This window comes from Anolis carolinensis, unplaced genomic scaffold (assembly GCF_035594765.1).
Source record: "Anolis carolinensis isolate JA03-04 unplaced genomic scaffold, rAnoCar3.1.pri scaffold_10, whole genome shotgun sequence".
Classification (NCBI taxonomy): Eukaryota; Metazoa; Chordata; class Lepidosauria; order Squamata; family Dactyloidae; genus Anolis; species Anolis carolinensis.
The window spans coordinates 18,639,196-18,664,181 of NW_026943821.1; the positions used below are offsets into that span (position 1 = coordinate 18,639,196).

At 42.3% G+C, this 24,986-nt stretch overlaps 1 protein-coding gene and 1 long non-coding RNA gene across 3 annotated transcripts in view; one reads left to right on the forward strand and one right to left on the reverse strand.

Moving 5' to 3' along the window:
• Positions 1 to 24,986, forward strand: part of grik3 (glutamate ionotropic receptor kainate type subunit 3) — a 211,166-nt gene that overhangs the window by 18,322 nt on the left and 167,858 nt on the right. The gene's annotated exons all lie outside the window — the stretch shown is intronic.
• LOC134293860 (uncharacterized) lies at positions 8,021 to 11,657 on the reverse strand. Of its 2 annotated transcripts, XR_010000837.1 has the most exons (4): positions 11,152 to 11,657; positions 9,253 to 9,453; positions 9,064 to 9,132; positions 8,021 to 8,961 (listed from the first exon to the last, which is right to left on the reverse strand). It is a non-coding gene; the product is annotated as an uncharacterized LOC134293860 (long non-coding RNA). The 2 variants fall into 2 exon arrangements; XR_010000836.1 differs by having other exon boundaries at positions 8,021 to 9,132.

Sequence of the window (24,986 nt, forward strand, 5' to 3'; positions counted from 1 at the left end):
GGAGGGTGTTTGGGTCTTATGCTCATGGAGCCCTGTGCATAAAAGAGGCACAATGTTCAGGGTTATGCTAGCTTTCAGGTCTGGAGTGTGTGTGTCTATTGATAGCTTTTGGCATCTTGGATGTTCCTTGTCCAATTGAGTCCAAGGCAGCAGCTATATTGTAGGATTAATGTGGTGTGATACCACTTTAACTGTTTTGGCTGAACGCTTTGAAATCATGGGAGTTGTAATTTGATGTGGCACCAGAACTCCTTTGTAGTGAAGCATAAAGACTTTATAAAGCTACAGCTCCCAGGATTCTGTAACTCTGAACCATGGCAGTTAAACTGATGTCAAACTGAATTAATTATACAGTGTAAACGCACTCAGGTTTTCACCCTTACAGTGCCATGGGACTTTGAGGCTGGAAAGGGAAGACTGAAATCCTGAGCCATGACTTATTGACAATATAGTAGAGTCTCGCTTATCCAAGCGAAAGGGGCCGGCAGAATCTTGGATAAGCGAACATCTTGGATAATAAGGAGGGATTAAGGAAAAGCCTATTAAACATCAAATTAGGTTATCATTTTACAAATTAAGCCCCAAAACATCATATTATACAACAAATTTGACAGAAAAAGTAGTTCAATACGCAGTAATGTTATGTTGTAATTACTGTATTTACGAATTTAGCACCAAAATATCATGATATATTGAAAACATTGACTACAAAAAATGGCTTGGATAATCCAGAACCTTGGATAAGCAAATCTTTGATAAGCGAGACTCTACTGTTTTTTTGCACACCAAACATTATATCTAATGTTTCTCTAAAATCCAATTTTTATGAAAAAAAAAACCTCTTGGTTTTTCTTTTTCTTTTTTTGCAACCAGAAGCCATTTGGGATGAATTTCATTTGGAGTCACCCTCCAAATGTGGGTCAGCATGGAGCAGGCCCACAGAACAGGATATGGCTTGGCTGAGGCTCTTGCGCAACTGAGTCACTGTTTGCTCTGTTTTGCATTACTGCAATATTAATGCTGCTTTGGATGTTTGGCTTTGGCCTGGAACCATCTCCGTTCCCGCTGCGAGGCTGTTTTACATTTTGAGTACCTGGCGTCGGAGGCCGGATCCATTTCTCCCAATTAGAGCGAAAGCAAATGGTGCACTAAAAGCTGTAACCCAGCCCAATTTGCATCTCATTGCCCATAATACCGTCCATTATGAATTCACATTTAATTTTAGTACTCTTTTTGGAGACTACGCTCAACCCTAATTAAATCTTTCTCCCAAAGAAGGATGATGCCCTCTTCGCCCCTGACCCGAATGCTCAGGCTTTTCCAGCCGCAGCCGCAGATGAGGCCCAATGGCTGGGAAACACATGTGGCCACATGGACACACACGGACACACACATGCAGAACAGTCATGGCCATGGCAGGAATGTTTTTTTCCGCTCCATCAGGATTTCTGTCTGCCTTCAAATTTTCAATCATATACTTAGAATAATTCTTGTATTACTGATCTCCTCATTAGAGAGGAGAAAGGATACCAAAAAAGACAAATGAATGGCCCCAAAAGCAAAACCATGCTTGAACTCTCCCCAGAAGCCATGGTGACTAAACTGAGGGTGTCATACTTTGGACACAGCATAAGGCAATGTGTCTCCTTGGAAAAGATTGCAATGTCTGGCGAAATTGAAGGGAGGAGTAAAAGATGTGGGTTGAATTGATGAAGGAAGCCTTAGTTGTTTCCTTGAATTTGCAAGACATTATCAGAGTTGTGGATGCCTTTCATTCACAGGGTCACCACAAGTTAAAGCAGACCAAAGTGCAAAGAAGGAGAGCAGCAATGGTTTGTCTGCAAAACATTAGTCCTTCCCATTCGGACATCAGCTTGCTTTTGATCTAAGGCTGCATTTTCACCCCCAACCATGAGCTTCCATGGGAAATCTTCCATTTTCCCATTCTATGAGGGTTATCCAGAAAGTACATTACATTTTGGAATTTAAAATGAACAAAATATAGGAGAAAACATTTACCATATGCAGTTGGAAGCCACACTCAAATACCACTTCTCAACATAGTCGCCATTCAAATCTAGGCACTTATCATAGCGATGAATGAGCTTGGCAACTCCTTCCCCACAAAACTCTGCCACTTGCGTCCTCAACCAGCCGGTCACCCCTTTCCGCAGCTGCGCATCCTCGCCAAAACACTGAGTTGAGGATGCAAGCGGCAGAGTTTTGTGGGGAAGGAGTTGCCAAGCTAAGTTCCCAGATTTGAATGGCGACTATGTTGAGAAGTGGTATTTGGATGTGGCTTTCAACTGCATATGGTAAATGTTTCCTCCTATACTTTGTTCATTTTTAATTCCAAAATGTAATCTACTTTCTGGATAACCCTCATATGTTGCTTCTTTTTCAGGTTCTACATTACAATTTTTATGCATCTCAAAAACCTTCCCCAGTGATATCTCTCTTTAATAAATTGATGAGAGCTATAGTTTCACTCACACTGATCCTATTTCCAGATATTGAGACAAATTCATGCTTCTGAAGGGATCCCTTGGCAATTCTGTGCCTCTTGCTGTTTTTTTCTTCCAAGCCACTCCAAGGCAACCCATCCTTTGGTCTTGAATTGGCCTCAAGCATCAGGTGGGGAAGGAGTCTGGGACACCCAAAAAAAGCCCCCCCTCTTCTCTTTGTTCCTTTGAGGAGCAGCCAAGGTTCTCCTCCAAGGCATCATTCTGTCTGAAATGGCAATGGAGACCTCAGCTTCTGAAAGTGCATTAATTCTCTCCTGAACGTCTCTGACCTTAAAGGCCGTCTTGCCTGCAGCTTGCAGGTGGCACCCGATACTTTGCATTTCTTTCATATTATGAAGAAGACAAAAGGTTGCTTCTATTTGATCCAGGGCAGATGTCACTGGAAGGCTCTGGGGCTGTGTTTTGGAGGCAGCGGAAAGCGATCCCAGTGCCTTTTGGAGAGATCCCTCCAGGCCAGCTTCGCCAGCGCTTCTGCCATCTAAATTTAGCCTTTGACTGTCCACCTCTATTCCTTCTTTTTCTTTACATGAAGCAAATCTTCCATGCCTTTGAGAATGGGTAAGCGCACACTTTTGCTCTTTGCTTGCAAAGTTGGGAAGATATAGTCTTTTCCAAGGATTTCTCACACTTGCAGGAACAATCCTTGCGCCATTTCACAATGGAGTAATTGGTGCAAAAAGATGGCGGTGGTGCAAAAGTACAACGTCTGAGCCAGGAACTCCCAAGGATGGGCACCTTGGAGAGACAAACCTTGTCACCCGTCTGAGGAAGTGCCTTTTCCCATTTGGGAAATTATAGTCTGTGTTGACGACCACGAACGCCACAAAAGGATGTGTTTGCCTTTTTGCTTTGGAAGAAAACGACTTGCAAACCAAAGGGGAGCTAATGAAGTTTTTCTTTTAAAGTCAGGTTGAATGCTTTATGGCGGGCATAAACCATCTGATTCAATTTATAATGGTAATAATTACAGCAAATCAGTCATTCCGGGAAATAACGGGCATCTTGAGAGCTGGACACCTTCAGCCTTCACTGGAGGGATATGGTAGGGAGGAGAGCGGGAAGAGGGCAACATCTGGGGAAACATCTGTGCAACCCCCCCTCCCACTGTTACCGGTCCCATTGACTTAGAATTTAGACAAGTACACAAATGAACTCAGCATGTGCATCCACATGGTTGTGCATCCACATTGCCTGTCCATAAGCCTTCTATGGGCCTTGCATGATTATCTCTACAACCTTGTGTTGTGGTAATCTCTGACTCAATTTAACCTTCTCTGGGGGAGATTCCACCAAAATGCAGCAGAGTAGCAAAAGCAAAAGCTTTCAAATGCAACAGTTACTTACACAGGGCGAGCAAAGAGAAGTCTTTGACCATTTAGGATTGCAATGGACTGCAGAGTCTCAATAAAAGTTCAAGAAGTATTTATTCAGGTAAAAAGAACTCAATTGTAGATAGAAAGGCTTGGGAGCTGTCTGGTCTACTCTGGACTGATGTCTAAGGAAAAATAACAAACATCTAAATAGTTACATCTTGCCAGGAGAGATGGCAGGACGTGTTGTTAGCTTGAAGAACAAAGGGAGAAGAGAGAACCAAAATGGTTCCAACCTCATGGTCCAGTTTATTGGGGCCATAAAAGACATTCTGACCAATGAGAAGTTAGTGTCCCTGGAGATTCACATTTCTACTAACTTCAAAGTAAAGGATGTGACGTAAACAGGATAGAGTGAAACACAGTAAAGCCTATCTAGGCATGCTTTGGAAACAGGGAAAGGATTCCCTCAATCTAACTCTATCATCTATCTAACTACATCTAGACTTGAGTAGCCCAGGATGATTCCCAACACCTTGAATAGACATTCTGGATCAGTGAGAATATTGCTTTTGTAGTGCAACTTGTGCAAGGCAGAAGTAGGATTTGGGTTGATATGTTTAGCATGGATATAGAAGATGTGTTCCCCTGTGTGGTATATGTTTGTTTGTCATTGCATGGGATGACTGTGTGGATGACACCCAGCTCTACTTCTCTTTTCCATCTAATTCCAAGGATGCTGTCCTGACACTAAACAAGTGCCTGTCATCAGTAATGGACTGGGTGAGCGACAAACAAATTGAAACTTAATGTAGACAAGACAGAGGTACTCCTGGTCAGCCGAAAGGCAGATCAGGGAATAGGGATCCATCCTGTGCTGGATGGGGTCACACTCCCCCTGAAGACACAGGTCTGCAGTTTGGGGGTTTTCCTGGACTCAGCATTGAACCTGGAGGCCTAAATGTTGCCGGTGACCAGGAGGGCCTTTGTACAATTAAAACTTGTGCACCAACTGTTCCTGTTTTTTGAGAAGCCAGATCTGGCCATGGTGAAACATGCCTTAGTTACATCCTGCCTGGAATTACTCTAATGCGTTCTACGTGGGACTGCATCTAAAGAGTGCTCGGAAACTTCAGCGGGTCCAAAGAGTTGCAGCCAGGTTACTCGTTGCTGCTGGCTACAGGGAATGGATAACTTCACTGTTGATCAGCTGCACTGGCTACCAGTCTATTACCAGAAACAATTCAAAGTGCTGGTAATAATAATAATAATAATAATAATAATAATAATAATAATAATAATAATAATAATAATGATGCCTCAAGTACCACCTGCCAGCAGCAAAGAACTGGTGGGATCACAAACCTGAAAAAGTATTGGAAAATGAACATGCAAAGATACTGTGGGACTTCTGAATCCAGACTGACAAAGTTCTGGAACACAACACACCAGACATCACCGTTGTGGAAAAGAAAAAGGTTTGGATCATTGATGTTGCCATCCCAGGGGACAGTCGCATTGACGAAAAACAACAGGAAAAACTCAGCCGCTCTCAGGACCTCAAGATTGAACTTCAGACTCTGGCAGAAACCAGTGCAGGTGGTCCCGGTGGTGATCAGCACACTGGGTGCCGTGCCAAAAGATCTCAGCTGGCATTTGGAAACAATAGACATTGACAAAATTACGATTTGCCAACTGCAAAAGGCCACCCTGCTGGGATCTGCGTGCATCATCCGAAAATACATCACACAGTCCTAGACACTTGGGAAGTGTTCGACTTGTGATTTTGTGATATGAAATCCAGCATATCTATCTTGTTTGCTGTGTCATAATAATAATAATAATAATAATAATAATAATAATAATAATACTTTATTTATACCCCGCCACCATCTCCCCGCGGGGACTCGGGGCGGCTTACATGGGCACCTTTAAAGCTCTAGATGGTTCAGGTCCAGACTATTGAGCTGACCACATCTCCTTGTATAAGCCTTCTCAGGCCCTGAGATCTTCAGGAGAGAGATCCTTCTCTCGGTCCCACCTCAATCTTAAGCTTAATTGGTGGGAACAAGAGAGAGGGCCTTCTTGGTTAATTTTTAACTGATTTATAGTGTATTGTACAATTTTTATATATTCGCTTTATTGTAAACCGTCCTGAGGCCCCTGTTGGGTGAGAAGGGCGGGATATAAATATTATAATAAATAAATAAATAAATGAATAAATAAATAAATAAATAAATGGTGGCTGCCCTTTGGAACTCCCTCTCCAGGGAAGCCAAATGGGCCCTTCCCTGCTGTCCTTCCAGCAGGCTAAGACCTTTTTACTCAGGCACACATTTAAAGAAGGTTTTTAAGATGGCCAGGAGCTGCTGTGATTTTATATGCTTTAAATGATGATTAATATTGTTTTAATACTTGTATATTGTATACAGTAGAGTCTCACTTATCCAAGCCTCGCTTATCCAAGCTTCTGGGTAATCCAAGCCATTTTTGTAGTCAATGTTTTCAATATATCATGATATTTTGGTGCTAAATTCGAAAATACAGTAATTACAACATAACATTACTGCGTATTGAACTACTTTTTCTGTCAAATTTGTTGTATAACATGATGTTTTGGTGCTTAATTTGTAAAATCAGAACCTAATTTGATGTTTAATAGGCTTTTCCTTAATCCCTCCTTATTATCCAAGATATTCGCTTATCCAAGCTTCTGCCGGCCCGTTTAGCTTGGATAAGTGAGACTCTACTGTATTTCGTTATATTACGATGCTTTTAGATGTGAGCCATTCTGAGTCTCCATATGGAGAGAAAAAGTGGGATATAAATAAACATAACAACAACAACAACGATCGTTGGCTACACAGCCTGCACTTGGCATCACTAAATGTAATCTTGGACTTAACTTTGAAGTCTGATTCTTAAGTCTTTCATCCCTTGGAGAATGACTTTCTCATAGATGTTCACTTTGAGCCCTAAAATGCCCTGGACAGTGAGAACAAATTCTTAATGCAAAAAGGCAACATTAATGCTTAATACCTGGACAGACTCTCCCTCCTTTTATCAGGATGCATCTAAACTGTAGAATGAATGCAGTTTAACACCACTTCAAATGTGGTGGAATCCTGAGATTTGTTGTTTGGTGAGGCACTAAAGATCGTGCTGAACTATAACTCCTGGGATTCCATAGCATTGAGCTATGGTAGTTAAAGGTGGGTCAAACTGTGTTGATTCTACCCTCAATCCTTCTCTTTGAGGATTATTTCCATCCACCTGTGAATATCCATCATCCCCATGTCAAAGATTTCTGAAGACAGAGGACCTATTTAATACCATGTCTTTCTGCATCTAGCAGTTTCAGAGCTCTCCTTTTCAGTTGGACATAATGTTGGGTGCAATTGAAGGTTTGCTGTCTCCTTACCATATTTCTGGCCATGTTTTGAGAAATCCCAGCCATCCAAGAGCGGGGCTTGGTCACCATTTCTGTCCTAGATATGTCCAGATGCTTCCCGTTGGCCATGCAGTCGGCACAGCAACCTTTGCCCTTACTCTCCTGGCCTCATTGACCCCCATTTAAGCCATTAAACTAAGCTCCGCACTTCTCACGTCGCTCCTGCACTTCTGCTTCAAGCGGCTTCACCGGCCACACAATTGCTAGAGAATAGGCCTTATAAATATTTAGAGCAAAACAACAACAATAAAGGGAAAAATCCATCGTCTTCGCTCGGAGGCAAGGCTCAGTAAATATATTTCTTTTTTATCATTCTGTTTTGAAAGTTTGTGTGTAGTAAGTGCCTCTTAATAAAATAATCTTTGAATAAAAGGTCTCTGGCTTGCCTGAAGAGTTGAGCATCCTTCAAGTGCCCTCCCCTTTGGATTGTGCATATCGGTCTGGCACTGCATTGCACGGCGGTCCTGAGAGGCACAACAAGGCGAAGTCTGTTTACTCAGGAGTAAGGCCTGGTGCAAAAGGAGAAACTGTCTCCAAGGTGCACTAGATGCATTCAGATGCATTCTATTTAGAAGAGAGGAGCCCCCGGTGGCACAGCGGGTTAAACCGCTGAGCTGCTGAACTTGCTGACCAAAAGGTTGGCGGTTTGAATCCAGGGAGTGGAGAGAGCTCCCACTGTTAGCCCCAGCTTCTGCCAACCTTGCAGTTCAAAAACATGCAAATGTGAGTAGATTTATTTATGTATTTATTTATTTATTTATTTATTTCCATCATTTATATGCCGCCCTTCTCACCCGAAGGGACTCAGGGTGGCTCACAATACAGTAGAAAAATAAAACATAGCAATTAAAACAATCAATTTAAAACAATCCAATAAATACATTTAAAACAGTATAATAAAATACTTAATCCATTCGTCCACATAAACCTTGCACGTAAACCTTAGTCCGGACCGAGTTAAAGCCATCATAATTCATTCATTAAACGCTTGTTCGCAAAGCCAGGTCTTTACCTTTTTTCTGAAACTCAGAAGGGATGGAGCCTGCCGGATGTCACTGGGGAGGGAGTTCCACAGCCGAGGAGCCACCACCGAGAAGGCTCTGTCCCTCGTTCCCACCAGCCGCACTTGTGAGGCAGGTGGGACTGAGAGCAGGGCCTCCCCAGATGATCTTAAAGTTCTCATGGGCTCATAGGAGGAGATACGTTCGGATAGGTAAGTTGGACCGGAACCGTTTAGGGCTTTGTAGGCCAAAACCAGCACTTTGAATTGGGCTCGGTAGCATATTGGCAGCCACCAATATGTAGGTAGATCAATAGGTACTACTCTGGTAGGAAGGTAACAGCGCTCCATGCAGTCATTTAAAAGGACAATGGGTTCCCATAAACTATGAAGACCAAAATCCATTGCTTGTGGTGATATGAAAATAATCAAACGAACTCAATGTGTATACAAAAAAAATCACATAAACTCAATGTATATCCAAAACAAACAGGACTGTCCCAATCGTATATAAGTAGAAATCAGTGATCCTTCTCTTGAAGTATAAGGACAAGTTTTTCATGTGAGTAAATGTCCTGTTCTTTATTGTATATGAGTAGACTCCAGTTTCCATATAACTTGACTGAAACCTGCAACCGGTTTCGACTCACAGGAGTCTTTGTCAGGCGGTTGGGTCTACAAATAATATACATCATAAATATAAACTTGCAAACCAGCAATTTGTAAAGAAAGTTTACAAAAAGATTACAACAAGGTATATTCAGGCACTCTACTTACTGAAATAAACAAAAAAGGTTCAACTTTTAAGGTGAGAAGTTCACCATCAGTTTTCTGGGTAGATGGATCCTAAGGGGACATAGATAGTGGCTAAAGGTAGTATTACATTATGACATGAACAATAGAACATATATAGAAAAATATAAATTCTGTGAACGCAAAAAAAAAAAAAAAGACTATGATACTCACAGCTTGTCTTTATTTCACCATATACTCTGCAAGGAAATGCCTGTACATCGACTGTTGGCGTTTACCAAGGGGAATGTGAATCTGGGATGGCAACCACATGAATCCTGCCGCATAAATGAGAAGGTTGACTCCTTTGACTAGACTTGATCCTCTGCAGAAGATCCAGGGTCTTATCCTTGCTTTGCAAAATGAGTACCGTACCTTTTGAAAAAAAAAAACAACAACTGTTCAGTCCTGTTACTATGCTTGATATATTTATTCTCAATATTATTATTATACCCATTCTCAATATTATCTGGTGGCTCCGCTGTTGGGAATTTGCTGTGGGTTTTCCTCCAGATTTCTCCAAGATGCTGAAGCAATATGAGGGACAGTGAGCACCTTCATAGATAGGTCCTTTAATGTTCAGGCAAAAACCCAGACGGGACTCACTCCTCTACTAACAGAGGATCCATCAAGCATCACAACCCATTGCCATTATTCATTAGGATGCTGAAAAAGTAACTCGTTATATTGCAAATTGTGTTTCATGTTATTTTTCTATTTCTTTGGATTGATAAGAGACCTTTCAAAATGCCATTAGGAAGTAACTTTCAAAGCCAACTATGAAATATTGCTTATAGTAGAAATACTTAAGCGGCTCCCAAATCAGGCCAGATTGGACTCAGGGAAGTTGCTGTGCCCCATGACTGAACTGTAAAGGAAAAATCTGGGATTCTGTGCCTATTTGGAGCACAGAATACAACTCACTGGGGAAATCTAAAAACCCAGAACAGATTACTATTACCAGCCCCCATTTCATCCCAGCCTTCATGGTTTTCTGCTGATAAAGGTCTCAGTGAAGCATCTTCCATGCCATCTTCTTCTGCAATTAGATTTACTAGATGCATTACCTGTAACAAATCTGAACTTTAGAGGAGAAATCTGGGATTCTCCTATTTGTAGGATAGTGTTCAACTTGATATTTTTGTGTCAGCAGCAATTTGAGAAATTGAAAATCACTTCTGGTGTGAGAGAATTGGCTGTCTGCAAGGACGTTGCCCAGGGGATACCCAGATGTTTTTGATGTTTTTACCATCCTTGTGGGAGGCTTCTCTCATGTCCCTGCATGGAGCCGGAGCTGATAGAGGGAGCTCATCCACACTCTCCCTGGGTGGGATTCGAACCTGGCAGCCTTCAGGTCAGCAACCCAACCTTCAAGTCACGAGGCTTTTATCCCCTAGGCCACCGGAGGCTTCGAGCTGGAGCTGATAGAGGGAGCTCATCCACGCTATCCCCGGGCTGGATTAGAACTGGCAGCCTTCAGGTCAGCAACCCAACCTTCAAGTCATGAGGCTTTTATCCCCTAGGCCACCGAAGGCTCCGAGCTGGAGCTGATAGAGGGAGCTCATCCATGCTATCCCCGGGCTGGATTCGAACCGGCAACCTTCAGGTCAGCAACCCAACCTTCAAGTCACGAGGCTTTTATCCGCTAGGCCACCAGAGGCTCCGAGCTGGAGCTGATAGAGGGAGCTCATCAACACTATCCCCGGGCTGGATTCGAACCGGCAACCTTCAGGTCAGCAACCCAACCTTCAAGTCATCAGTCTTGCCAGCACAAGGGTTTAATCCACTGCGCCACTGGGGGCTCCTTCAACTTGATGGCGAAAATCTAAAGTTCAGACTAAAACCTAGAGGAAATGATCATGGGCTCTCTCCATTGCATCCCAACCTTTTTGTTTTTTCTCTGGAAAAGGGTTTCCATGAATGTCTTCCTCTTGCAGCCTCTCGATTAGGTTAACTAGAGGCATCTTAACATTTCAGGATTCCTATTTGGAGGACAGAATTCAGCCATTGGGAGACCTAAACTTCAGAGTCAAACCCAGAAGATATTCAGCATTAGTGCCTCCATCCACTCACCTCCGTGGCCTTCTGTGCTTTGTATCTGCTTTGCTCCCTTCTCCATTTTGTTTGGCACGCATGGCAGAGAGCTGGAGTAGCTTGCCTTTGGCCTCGAAGGCCGCATTTCCCTCCTTTCCGCTGCCTGATTTTCCCGTGAAATTGTTTGCCGGCATTACAGCTCGGCGGCCGAATCCCAGACACGGCTCTTCATGTCGCAGACAAATGCATGATAATCACCAGATGCCCTTTCTCCAAACTACCTGCAGGTCTTTCCTGTAATAGAACGGAGGCAGAGAGAAAAGGGAGGAAAGAGCATCCATTACAGGGAGCCTCATTCGAGGAGGAGGCTCTGCCGATCCGAGGCAAGAGGCTTTTAGCCACCTCTCAGGCCCATTTGCGGGCTGCTTTTTGCATTTCCCTCCAATTATTTTAATTTAGCAAGGGATGCGGTGCCACAAATTGCGGACAGCAGTGGCAACGGAAAGAGGGCTCTTTGGAAATGAGAATGAGAGCTGGATGGACAGACTTCCCTATGTTCAGAGGATGCACTATAGAACTGGGTTGGGACTGAATTTCCATGGGTCCAATCCTCCCGGAAAAGGACAGAGGAGGGATGAAGACTTGCACACTTTCTCATTCCCTGCATGTCTTTCTTTTTTAAAAAAAATCAAGACTCTGACCTTTGCATTAAAAGAAAAGCTTTTGAACAAAATCCAACATTATATGGAAAGAAAAGACTGTTTTGAATCGCATGTCTTGGTTCAAGGAGACTCACTGAAGTTATGGCTGGCCATTGAATCAGCAGATAGTCACATTGGGTCTCACTCTGAGAAAAGTTGGGCATAAATAATAATATTCGTCACTCTACTCCCCCTGCTTTCATCTTGCTATTTAATACCATTATACCACACCTATTATTTAATCAAGTTTTATTGCCGGTGGCTCAGTGTGTAAAAGCGCTGAGCTGCTGAACTTGCGGACCACAAGGTCTCAGGTTCAAATCTGGGGAGCGGAGTGAGCATCCGCTGTTAGCTCCAGCTCATGCCAACCTAGCAGTTTGAAAACATGCCAATGTGAGTAGATCAGCGGGAAGGTAACGGCGCTCCATGCAGTCATGCCGGCCACATGACCTTGGAGGTGTCTATGGACAATGCTGGCTCTTCGGCTTAGAAATGGAGATGGGCACCAACCCCCAGAGTTAGACATGACTGGACTTAACTTCAGGGGAAACCTTTACCTTTACCGAAAAACAAATCCAAACACAGTAATAAATACATCAAAAAACGCATACAACAACAACAATTTAAAAACAATTAAAACATTGCATTTTATTTTATTTTAATTAACAGGACTTTTAGGATAGTGATCAGTGTCCATTTACCTCACAACCTCTGAGGATGCCTGCCATAGATGTGGGCGAAACGTCAGGAGAGAATGCTTCTGGGACATGGCCATACAACCCGGAAAACACACAACAACCCAGCGTCCATTTGTCTGTGTATTATTGTTGATATAGTCAGTGGACTTATATATCTAACAACAACAACAATATGTAAACAATATATATATATATATATATATATATATATATATATATATATATATATATGGATTCAGGAGACTAGTTGGGATGGATAATAAGATTCAGGCCACAATATTTTGCATAAGGTGCACATGTTTTGTATACTTCTGCAAAACATGTTCTGTTTGTGCAAAACCAACCAACATGCAACTACTTGAGAGACGATTTTCAGTAAATGGTAGGATCTTGGCCTACTGTTATTCACTGCCTATTAAAAACATGCCCATAGATTGAGATCTATTGGGGGAAATCTGTTCGATTCCACCATCTTCGTATCTCAGGGAACCCCCACTTGTCTCCCAGAATCACCAGTCACTGCTAATGAGGAAGACAGGCAAATGGGATATATGCAAGTGGATATATATATGTGTGTGTGTGTGTGTGTGTTTGCAACGGAGCATTAATTTGTGGGAGCGAGATGGTGGATCTTGGAGACTAGGCAAAGTGTTTTGGAACTCATTATAGTCCTTTCCTTAATTAAGTGAATCAAATAAGGATTTAATTGGAACGTAATAGATGCTATGACATGTTTAAAAGCAGGGGATTATTAAGCACATATTTAAAACAAACCTTTTATAGCCGTGTGCTGTGTGCGCATAACAATTACCCCGGTGTCCTTCTTCTTCCAAAAGAAATTGTGAATGGAGCCGAGGGCTTTGAGCGAGAACGCAGCCTTAATGTTCCCAGGGTGCCTTCCGAGAAAGGAGAAACCAAAGGCTAAGGACAGTCTTGGTGGCATTTCTTGCAACTCAGTAGGAAGGAAATTGCTCTCGTGCAGAAGCATCGATGCTGGAAACACAATGGAGTGATTGTTATGGGATTTTGTTATTATTATTATTTGTTATTATTATTATACCCCACCCTTCTCACCCGAAGGGACTCAGGGTGGCTTACAACAATTGGCAAAATTCAATGCCTACAACATAGTTATAAATCAAAAACAGTACATACAATCAATTAAAAAACTATTAAAATAGAATATAAACATTTAAAACATGTAATTAGATCAATTCGTCCAGAAACCTCATGCTTTAGCCTTAAACTGCTGAGTGGCTGAACTTGCTGATTTGGCGGTTCAAATCTGCTGGATGGGGTGAGCTTCCCCTGTTAGCCCCAGCTTCTGCCAACCTAGCAGTTCAAAAACATGCAAATGTGAGTAGATCAATAGGTACTGCAAGTAGCTGAACTTGTAGACTGGAAGGTTGGCAGTTTGAATCTGGGGAGCGGGGTGAGCTCCCGCTGTTAGCCTCAGCTTCTGCCAACCTAGCAGGTCGGGATGAAAGGAATGTAGGAATGAGGAAGGATTGCAAGCCTGGGTTTAGCCTGACTTAGAAAGTGTTGTCTGTAGTACTGAACCATCACCACAAAATAGATCCAATACCATGGATAGCTCCTTTTGGGTCCAGTCTAAAAACTTGACTCGACTCCTCACTTTTTATCATGGAAGTATTTTGGAAAGTGGGATTTGCATGGACTTATGTGGCTGCCTCTACTTTCTTACCCAAGTGAAACAGCTGTCATAAATACAATCTGTCCTTTACAAAAACCAAATTCCATATAAAGAGCTAATATTCACAAAAAGATTAGTCTTGCTGCGACTAGCCATTCACTTGTTTCATTGGGGCGAGGTGTCCTTTTGTCACAGAGGATGAGAGCCCACAATGCCTTCTCTCCATAGAAGGACATGGAACAGGGTCCTACCAAAGGACCCCAAATCTTGGGCAGGTTAATACAGGGAGGGACACTCCTTCAAGCCCCAAGGATCTTTAAGGCTGGAAAATGCTTATTTCCATTGCTCAGTGCCATCAACATTGCAATGAGGATGGAAGGCCAATGTTTCAACCACTACGATCTTGTGCTCAGATTTTAGCAGTGGCATCCTCACTCCTTTTAATTCAGAGCAGGGACAGCCAATGCAGATTGCAATTGCTTGACTGTTTCTACTGCCATTGCGGGAATGGAAGGCCAATGTTTCAACTGCTATGACCTTCGCATGAGCTCCAGCCTTGCAAAGTTGTGCTGTTTGTTGGGAGTCATCCTGGACTACTCAAGTCTGAATGTAGTTAGATAGATGATAGGATTAGATTGAGGGAATCCTTTCCCTGTATCCAAAGCATGCTTAGATAGGCTTCATTGTGTTTCCGTTCTTTCTATCCTGTCTACGTTACGTGCCTCACTTTGATGTTAGTAGAAATGTGAATCTTCAGGGACACTAACTTCCCATTGGTTGGAATGTTTTATGGCCCCAATAAACTGGACCATGCGGTCAGAACCATTTTGGTTTGCCCTCTTCTTCTTTGTCTTCCAAGCTAATTTTATTATTTATTTATTTACAGTATTTATATTCCGCCCTTCTCACCCTGAAGGGGACTCAGGGCGGATTACAATGAACACATATATGGCAAACATTCAATGCCAACAGACAAACAACATATATAGACAGACACAGAGGCATTTAACATTTTTTTTCCAGCTTCACGATTCCGGCCACAGGGGGAGCTGTTGCTTCACTGTCCAGTAGTGGCTGTACTTCCTCATTCCATTCCTCGTGTTTTGCTGGCAGTTTTATGATGTTGTAAATTAGTTAAATTAGCCTCCCGCATAAAGCGTACCTAAATTTCCCTAATTGACAGATGCAACTGTCTTTCGGGGCTGCATAGGTCAACAGCAAGCCGGGCTATTTAATGGTTGGGGGCTTAACCCGACCCGGGCTTCAAACTCAGTAGTGATTTATTGCAGCTGGTTACTAGCCAGCTGCGCCACAGCCCGGCCCAAGCTAACAACAGCATCTTGCTGTCCCTCCTGGCAAGATGCGCCTATCTAGATGTTTGTTATTTTTTACCTTTCTTACCTACGTTAGAAACTAGCCTAGAGAGCTAGACAGCTCCTAAACCTTTTCTATCTACAGTGGAATTCTTTTTACTTAAATAAATGTTTTTGAAATTTTACTGAGCCTCTACAATCTATTGTCATCCTAAGAGAGAAACGCTTCTCTTTGCTCACCACGTGTAAGTATCTGCTGCTTTGAAAGTCTGCTTTTGCTAATCTGCTATATCCTCCAGAGAGGGTTAAATTGAGTCTAACCGATCAGAGATTACCACAACACTGTTTCCCTCTTGCTGTGCATTTCAAGACCCTTCTTGCTTGATGGGAGAGAACTCTGTGTTCATCTCTTCCTTCTCCTCCTGTTTCTCCTCCTCCTCATCCAGTTGGGTGTCCTTCCCTCCGCCGTCTCCGCCTTGCCCAGAGAGGCCTTGGCACAGGCGGCATCTGTGCCAATCTCCTTCTCAAGGAACCCTTGTTTCTCTTCTTAGCCACCTGCAGGCTCTGAATGCCGGGAGCCGGGCGGCCGTCTCGGTCTCTTCCGCGGCCAGAACAATCCCAGAGCTCGGCTCTGGGTATTTATGGCAAACGACTTAACTTGAAACTCGGTTTTATGGCCCCATCACTCTTCATGCAATGGATCCTGCACATTGGCATTTGGGAGAGGCACTTCTCCCTTTTATCTGCAGCAAATGTGGACTGCGGTAAAAGAAAAGAAGAATAGAAGAGAGAAGGGAAAGACAGACCTGTAGGAGCAAAGATTGGTGGAACCCAGAAGTGGCTTTCTCTCCCAGCAAAGGACCAATTCTCTCTCTCTCTCCCATCTAAAATTTAACTGTTTCTAAAACAAACACCCCTGCATTTCTGCACCTCCCTTCACACCTGGGTCCCCAATGCATTTATTCCTACCTACCCTGTTTCCCCGAAAATAAGACAGTGTCTTATATTAATTTTTGCTCCCAAAGATGCGCTAGGTCTTATTTTCAGGAGATGTCTTATTTTTCCACATTCAAGAATTCACATTTATCGTTGAATTTTTAAAAACATGAAAATTTATTATCTACTGTACAGGAGTTGTCATCACAAACCAGCATAACCAAACTGTGAATCCTTTCAAGAATTTCTATATTATATTTCACTGCTATACTGTTTTAAATTACTGTTTTAAATTTCTGTTCGTATGTAAATTTATGTTGTTGTTGGGCTTGTCCCTATCTAAACTGCCCTGAGTCCCTTCTGGGAGATGGAGGTGGGATACAAGAATAAAGTTATTATAATATTATTATTATTTTATTATTATTATTATTATTTCTTGTTACTACCTTTATTTCCATGTACAACAATCTATGGTATGTACATTTACCGATTCTGCATGCTTCCAAACAAAAATCTTTACTAGGTCTTACTTTCAGGGGAGGCCTTATATTTATCAATTCAGCAAAACCTCTACTAGGTCTTATTTTCTGGGGATGTCTTATTTTCAGGGAAACAGGGTATAATCAGGTCTGTAACATACAATTTACTGTCAATCTCTGGGTCTTCTAGTCTATTTTATTTCATCTCCTGCTCTTTTTTTTCATATGAGACCCCAACTGGGTTATAGTTATGAAGGGAAGGGGTTTGAAATGAGGACATTTCCCCCTAAATAAGAGTTCTTCCCACTCAGATGAAAGCTTCCTTCAGTTCTTCGTTTTATAGCATTGCAATACTTTAAAATCCCAGTTGAGCATTTACAGATACAGTTTAGTCATCCAAAGCAAAAGGGTAGAGTGACCCAGGGAATGTGCGCACAGCACATGTTCAGCATTGCAAGTGAGAACAATGCATCACATCTTAATCTCTTGTGGGGTAGATTTTTGAACCCCTCCCAGTTCCCATTTTGCCTGACCCATAGATACACCCACGGATTCAAAGGAGCCCAATTGAGGCAGCTGCTTGTGGAGAATGTCAGGTTATAAAAACCAAGAAATATCTGTCATGTCTTCTGTCTCAGTCTTCTCTTCTCCAAAGTAAACAGCTCCAAGACCTTTCTTCTATGGCTTGGCTTCCAGACCTTTGGCTATTTTGGTCTCCATTCTCTGGACACTTTCCATCTTGTCCATCTCCTTCTTGAATTGCTTTGCCCAGAACTGGACACAGAGTTATTATTCCAGGTGCGATCTGACCAAAGAAGAAGAGAGAGGCACCATTACTTCTCTTGATCTATTTATTTATTTATTTACAGTATTTATATTCTGCCCTTCTCACCCCAAAGGGGACTCAGGGCGGATCACACCGTACACATTCAATGCCATATAACATAGAACAGAGACAGAGACAGACGCAGAGGCAATTTAAACCTTCTCCAGCTTCCAGCTTCCTGAGGGTATGCTTGATTCCGGCCACAGGGGGAGCAGCTGCTTCATCATCCACTGCGACGGCAACTTCCTCATTCCAATGGCAGCTGGATGATTTTTTATGGTGTCGTAAATTAGCCTCCCCACATATAAGTGGTACCTAAATTTCCTACTTGATAGATGAAACTATCTTTCGGGTTGCTTAGGTCAACAACAAGCAGGGGTTATATTTTATTTTTAATTGCCGGGTGCTCACCCTGACACGGGCTGGCCTCGAACTCATGACTTCTTGGTCAGAGTGATTTATTGCAGCTGGCTGCTAACCAGCCTGCCCCACAGCCTGGCCCCATCTAGACCAGTGGTTCTTAATCTGTGGCCCCTAGGTGTATTGGCCTACAACTCCCAGAAATCCCAGCCTGTTTACCAGATGTTAGGATTTCTGGAAGTTGAAGGCCAAAACATCTGGGGACCCACAGGTTTATTTATTTCTCTCAGGGTTTAGAACCACTGGTTGAGAACCACTGATCTAGACCAGGGGTTCTCAAACTTTTAAAGCAGAGGGCCAGTCCACAATCCTTCAGACTGTTGAGGGGCCAAATTATCATTTGAAAAAAAAAACAAAAACGAACAAATTCCTATGCACACTGCACATATCTTATTTGTAGTGCAAAACAACAACAATAACAATGAAAGACCAATACAATATTTAAAAATGAAAATAATTTTAACCAACATAAACCCATCAGGATTTCAATAGGAAGTGTGGGCCTGCTTCTGGCCAATGAGATAGTCAGGTTAATTAGGATTGTTGTTGGTGTGTGTCTTCAAGTCAATTATTTATTTATTCATTTACTACATTTATTTACTACATTTATATCCCACCCTTTTCACCCCAAAGGGAACTCAGAGCAGCTGAGTACATACAATATTATTAGCATAGCACAATATTAGCATTATATATTACTATATTGAACTATACCACTATACTGTAATATGATATGTAATATATAACATATAATTAATATTATTATATGGTATTATTATTAGTATTATATTGTATAAAATGATAATATTATCAATATCATATGTATATACAATATATTATATTATTATAACTGATATAAAATAATATATTATAAATGAGGGTGGGGGTCAGGTAAATGACCTTGGAGGGCCGCATCTGGCCCCCGGGCCTTAGTTTGGGGACCCCTGATCTAGACATTATTTATTTATTTACAGTATTTATATTCCGCCCTTCTCACCCCGAAGGGGACTCAGGGCGGATTACAATGAACACATATATGGCAAACATTCAATGCCAACAGACAAACAACATTCAGTTTTAGACAGACACAGAGGCATTTTAACATCTTTCCAGCTTCACGATTCTGGCCACAGGGGGAGCTGTTGCTTCACCGTCCATTGGTGGCTATTCTTCCTCATTCTTTTCCTCGTGAGCAGTTTTATGGTGTTGTAGATTAGTTAAATTAGCCTCCCGCATAAAGCGTACCTAAATTTTCCCTACTTGACAGATGCAACTGTCTTTCGGGGCTGCTAGGTCAACAGCAAGCCGGGGCTATTTTTTTTTAATGGTCAGAGGCTTAACCCGACCCGGGCTTCGAAGTCATGACCTCTCGGTCAGTAGTGATTTATAGCAGCTGGTTACTAGCCAGCTGCACCACAGCCCGGCCCCTTCTGACGCAGCCTAGGATCACATTGGCTTTTAAAGCTGCTGTATCACATTCTTGACTCATTGTTCAGCTTGTGGTCTTCTAAGACTCCTAGATCCATTGTTTTCAAGCCATGTGTTACTCAGCCTATACCTATGCCTGGATGTAGTAATAGATGGTTGGATAATATTACTCCTCTTGACAAGGGAATGACAGACACCCTGGTCACCATCTAGAATTGTTGAAATGGAGCTTAAAGCTTCTTGAGGAACAATGGTCCAGGCAGTGCTGTAAGCCTCGTTGTCTTCTCCATGTTCTCCGGTGTAGACTTTGGCTGGCCTTAAATAGGCACTTCATTCCTCACAGAGCATAGGGATAGATGGATGGGTGGACGGTTTTGATGGAGAGCTGAGGAAACCATAAGTCAACACACTTGCGCCTCTTGAACTCGAGACCGGCATCCAGCCGCCTCGTAAATTACAGGAATTAGTTGTGTAAAATGTTATGAAGTGCCTGCAGTTGACCTCTTTGCAGGCAGGAGCCGGTCGCCTCTGAAGCATGATTAATGGACGCATTAAGAGTGCCGAATGAGGGAGGGGACCCCTTTCCTCCTTTCCCCCTTTCTCCATTTCCTTGTATTTTTTGGCAGATAATGTGATGCGGCTGTTGTGGAAAGATGTTTTATAGAGATCTGTTTACAGCTGTTATCAGAGGCCTTTGGATGTTTGACTCCTTGGCACATTAAAGAGCCTTTATAGATGCCTGTCTTGTTTCTGGGGGGAGGAATGGGCCTGGAAAGCCATGAGTTCGAGGAGGAATCTCCGTGTTTGTAAACAGAGGAGACAGGCATCTCTTGCTTGGACTGGGTGGAAGCAGCCCATATATCTCTCAACTTGGAAGCATTCTTTTATAAACCACCTTTTTAAAAACTAGAGGATGGATTTACAGTCTGGGTGGTACTAGCCTGAATTATGGCTGTTTTTTGTTTTATTTTTATGGCCATTCCCCAGCACCACTTGCAATGACCTTACAGTGGAATATATAGTGCAAATGTGGAAATCCATATGTCTGGATTCAAACTGGCACCAAGCAAAGCAAACCAATAAAGTCAATGGGATCCCTTCAGTGGTTGCTCAGCATGTGCTGCCATGTCTATATTTGTTCTCCTCCCCAAGCATGCTCTATTGTTAGCTGAATTCTATTTCCAAATGTTTAATTTTAGCTTTTTAAAGCTGCCTTGAGGTCCCAGCTGCAAGGAAGCAGAAAACAACAACAACAACAACAACAACAACAACAACAACAACAACAACAACATGATGACTTGATGGTTTTGTTCTGGTTAGGATTAACCAATAAAGATCTGGCCAATGCATAACGCAATGATGATCAAATCCTTGAAGAGTAAAATTACAACCTCCATAAACAACTGCACCTCCTGGGAAGATAGCCAAACTCTTTGGCACAGTTTGTTTAGAAGGCCTTTCCAAAACAGGGCACAGTTCTCCCCCAAAATGCCCATTTTCCAGTTTCTGTCACTGACTCCAGGACACAAAGGGATGGCCTGCCCATCATGGAGAGAGGAAACTTGCTTGGTTTCCTGGATCCAAGCTAATAGGGCTTCGATATAGTGTGAATTTTAAATATATTGTGAGTTTTAAAGGCTCTTTAAGTATCTATATATATAAAAGAGTAATGAAATTTCGGCCTAGGACAAAACAACAAAACTACACATCCCAGAAACACTAAACTTGGCAGCACAACCCCTCATCCATGCCTCTAGGTTCATACAACAAAAAGAAAACAAAAATAAAGTCCTAATTAGAGGGAGAGGAATAATTGTTTTTATCCAATTGCTGCCAGTTAGAAGGCTAAGCTCCGCCCACTTGGTCTCCTAGCAACCCACTCAGCCCAGGGGACAGGCAGAGTTAGGCCTCACTTAGGCCTCTTCCACAGATTATCTTATTTGAACTGGATTGTATGGCAGTGTAGACTCAAGGCCCTTCCACACAGCTATATAACCCATTTATAATGAACTTAATGTAAGGTAAAATCTTTACCCTTTACCTTAACTACCACCAATTCCTCAATACTTTATTTCCGATACCATCATACTTCGCCACAGCAATGCGTGGCTGGACACAGCTAGTATTTACTATATGTTAATCTATTCTTACCATACTGTTACTATTTAATTGTGTTTAAACTTTTGTATTGCGCTTTTAAAACTTGAATAAAGTGTGGGATTGTTAGCTGCCTTGAATCCCCACGAGGAAAAAGGAAAGGTAATAATAATAATACTGTATATACTCAATTATAAGCCTAGTTTTTCAGCCTCTTTTTTAAGACTGAAAATGCCTCCCTCTGTTTATACGCGGGTGAGTGTCCTGGTTGGCTTATATTTGGGTCAGCTTATACTCAAGAATATATGGTACATTTATTATTTTTCTCTATTATTATTGGTATTATTACATGTATTACTTTTCTCTATTATTGTTGCTACTATTGCATTTAAAAAGTAAAGGTTTCCCCTGACATTAAGTCCAGTTGTGACTGACTCAGGGGGTTGGTGCTCATCTCCATTTCTAAGCCAAAGAGCCGGCATTGTCCATAGACATCTCCAGGTCATGTGGCCGGCATGACTGCATGGAGCGCTGTTACCTTCATGCCATTTAGTCCAACCGCCTTCTGCTTTTGTGTACCAAAAGCACAAGCAAAGCACCCCGACAGATGGCCACCCAGCCTCAATGTTATTTTTTTTTCCATGTCAGAAGCAACTTGAGTCGCTTCTGGTGTGAGAGAATTGGCCGTCTGCAAGGACGTTGCCCAGGGGACGCCCGGATGTTTTGATGTTATATCATCCTTGTGGGAGGCTTCTCTCATGTCTCCGCATGGAGCTGGAGCTGATAGAGGGAGCTCATCTGCACTCTCCCCGGGTGGGATTCGAACCTGGCAGCTTTCAGGTCAGCAACCCAACCTTCAAGTCACGAGGCTTTAATCCACTACGCCATCAGGGGCTCCTAATGTTTCTCAATGTTAATAATCATAATAAATTGGGAAGAGACCCCTTGGGTCACCCTTCTGCCTTTGTACACCCAAAGCATAAGCAAAGCACCCCTTAATAAATAAATAAATAAATAAAATACCATGATAAAAAGCATAAACAAAGCATTGGAAGGTGCGCACTGGGCGCCGCCACCACGGGGGCCAGATAAATGGTTTCAAGGGGCCACATGTGGCCCGCGGGCCGTAGTTTGGGGACCCCTGCAGTGGAAACTCTGGAGTTTGGTGAGGCATTAGCACTTTTAGGCAACAAAAATTATGTCCTTGTAAAACTACGGATCCCACGAACCCATGGCATGGTACTATGGCAGTTCAAGCGATGCCAAACTGCATCCATTTTCCAGAGTAGAGGCATCCCCAGGACATCCTGGAGCGGCTGGGAAGGGGCTACTATTAAAACCTATGGTAGATTTTCCACCTCTCCATTAAAAACAAACCAATTTGTGCTCTTGGCCTGACCATGCGTAATTTCTGAAATCGGGGGATCTGTTGTTGATGATATTTGGTGCTTGGAGAAAGGTGGTGGGGATGCCAGGAGAGATAGGGCATGGCACACACAACTGGTTTCTCTCTGCCCCTTTCTCTCTCTCTGTCTTTCTTCCTGGTGCCTCGATGCCTTTAGACAAATGCTGCAGTGCAGCATCGATGGCGCTGGATGGCACCCCTCCTGCGCAGGGCTTGGGCCGGCTGCCCATCTTCCCCTCGGCTCCGTCTGGGACCTTTTCCCAGAAGAGACGCTTGCAATGTCTTGGAAGAAGCAAAGAAGGAGAGCGGAGCAGCCAGGAAGACAGCCAACCAATGCTCGGCAACAAGCATCCATTCTTATGGAGAGCCAACTCAAGGACTTGGCGCTGCTGTGCCACCGTTTGCCAAGACTTGGGATAGCATTGGATGGCACCCTTTGGAAGATAGTCTCAGACTAAGTATAAAGGTCCTACTTCCTTTATTTCAGGGCAGATTGTGTTGAGGTAGCTGAGAAGAGGTCCAGACAACCATAGTGAGGGATTCTCTGCCCTACTATCCTCTTTGTCCAAGACTTCCAATTTCCATTTATCCGTATATAGAATCATAGAATCATAGAATAGAGTTGGAAGAGACCTCACGGGCCATCCAGTCTAGTCCCCTTATACTCGAGTATAAGCCGACTCGAATATAAGCTGAGGGACCTAATTTTACCACTAAAAAACTGGGAAAACATTGACTCCAGTATAAACTGAGAGTGGTAAATTTCAGAAATAAAAACAGATACCAATAAAATGACATTAATTGAGGCATCAGTAGGTTAAATGTTTTTGAATATTTACATAAAGCTCTAATTTAAGATAAGCCTGTCCAGCTCTGATCAAATCATTATTCTCATCTTCTTCAATGTAAATGTGCTTATGTATCCTTTTAATAATAATAGAGTAAAATAAGACATGTAATAATAATAATAATAAATACAGGAAAATAATACAAGTAATAATAAATAGAGTAAAATAATAAATGCAATAAGAATAATAAGATCAGAGTGAAATAACACATGTATGAATACAGTAGAGTCTCACTTATCCAACAAAAACGGGCAGGCAGAATGTTGGATAAGCGAATACGTTGGATAATAAGGAGAGATTAAGGAGAAGCCTATTAAACATCAAATTAGGTTATGATTTTACAAATTAAGCACCAAAACATCATGTTATACAACAAATTTGACAGAAAAAGTAGTTCAATATGCAGGAATGCTATGTAGTAATTACTGTATTTACGAATTTAGCACCAAAATATCACAATGTATTGAAAACATTGACTACAAAAATGCATTGGATAATCCAAAACGTTGGATAAGCGAGTGTTGGATCACTGAGACTCTACTGTAATAATAATAAAAATAGAGTAAAATAAATGTAATAGTAGCAACAATAATAGAGAAAAATAATAAATGTAACAATACCAATAATAATAGAGAAAAATAATAAAGGTAACATATATTCTCGAGTATAAGCTGACCCAAATAGAAGCCAACCAGGACCCTCACCCGAGTATAAGCTGAGGGGGGCTTTTTCAGTCTTAAAAAAAGGGCTGAAAAACTAGGCTTATACTCAAGTATATACAGTAATTTGTCATTTAGATTGATGAAATAGTGACTACATCGCTCAGTTGCCACTCTTGGAGGCCCCCAAGAATGCTGGATTTGGAAGCTCTTTTTGGGGTACAGTAAAGCCTAAAAAGGAGCTCCCAATGGTGCAGCATGTTATATCACTGAGCTGCTGAACTTGCTGACTGAAAGGCCGGCGGGTTGAATCCGGGGAGTGGACTGAGCTCCCACTGTTAGCCCCAGCTTCTGCCAATCTAGCAGTTTGAAAACATGCAAATGTGAGTAGATCAATAGCTACTGCTCTG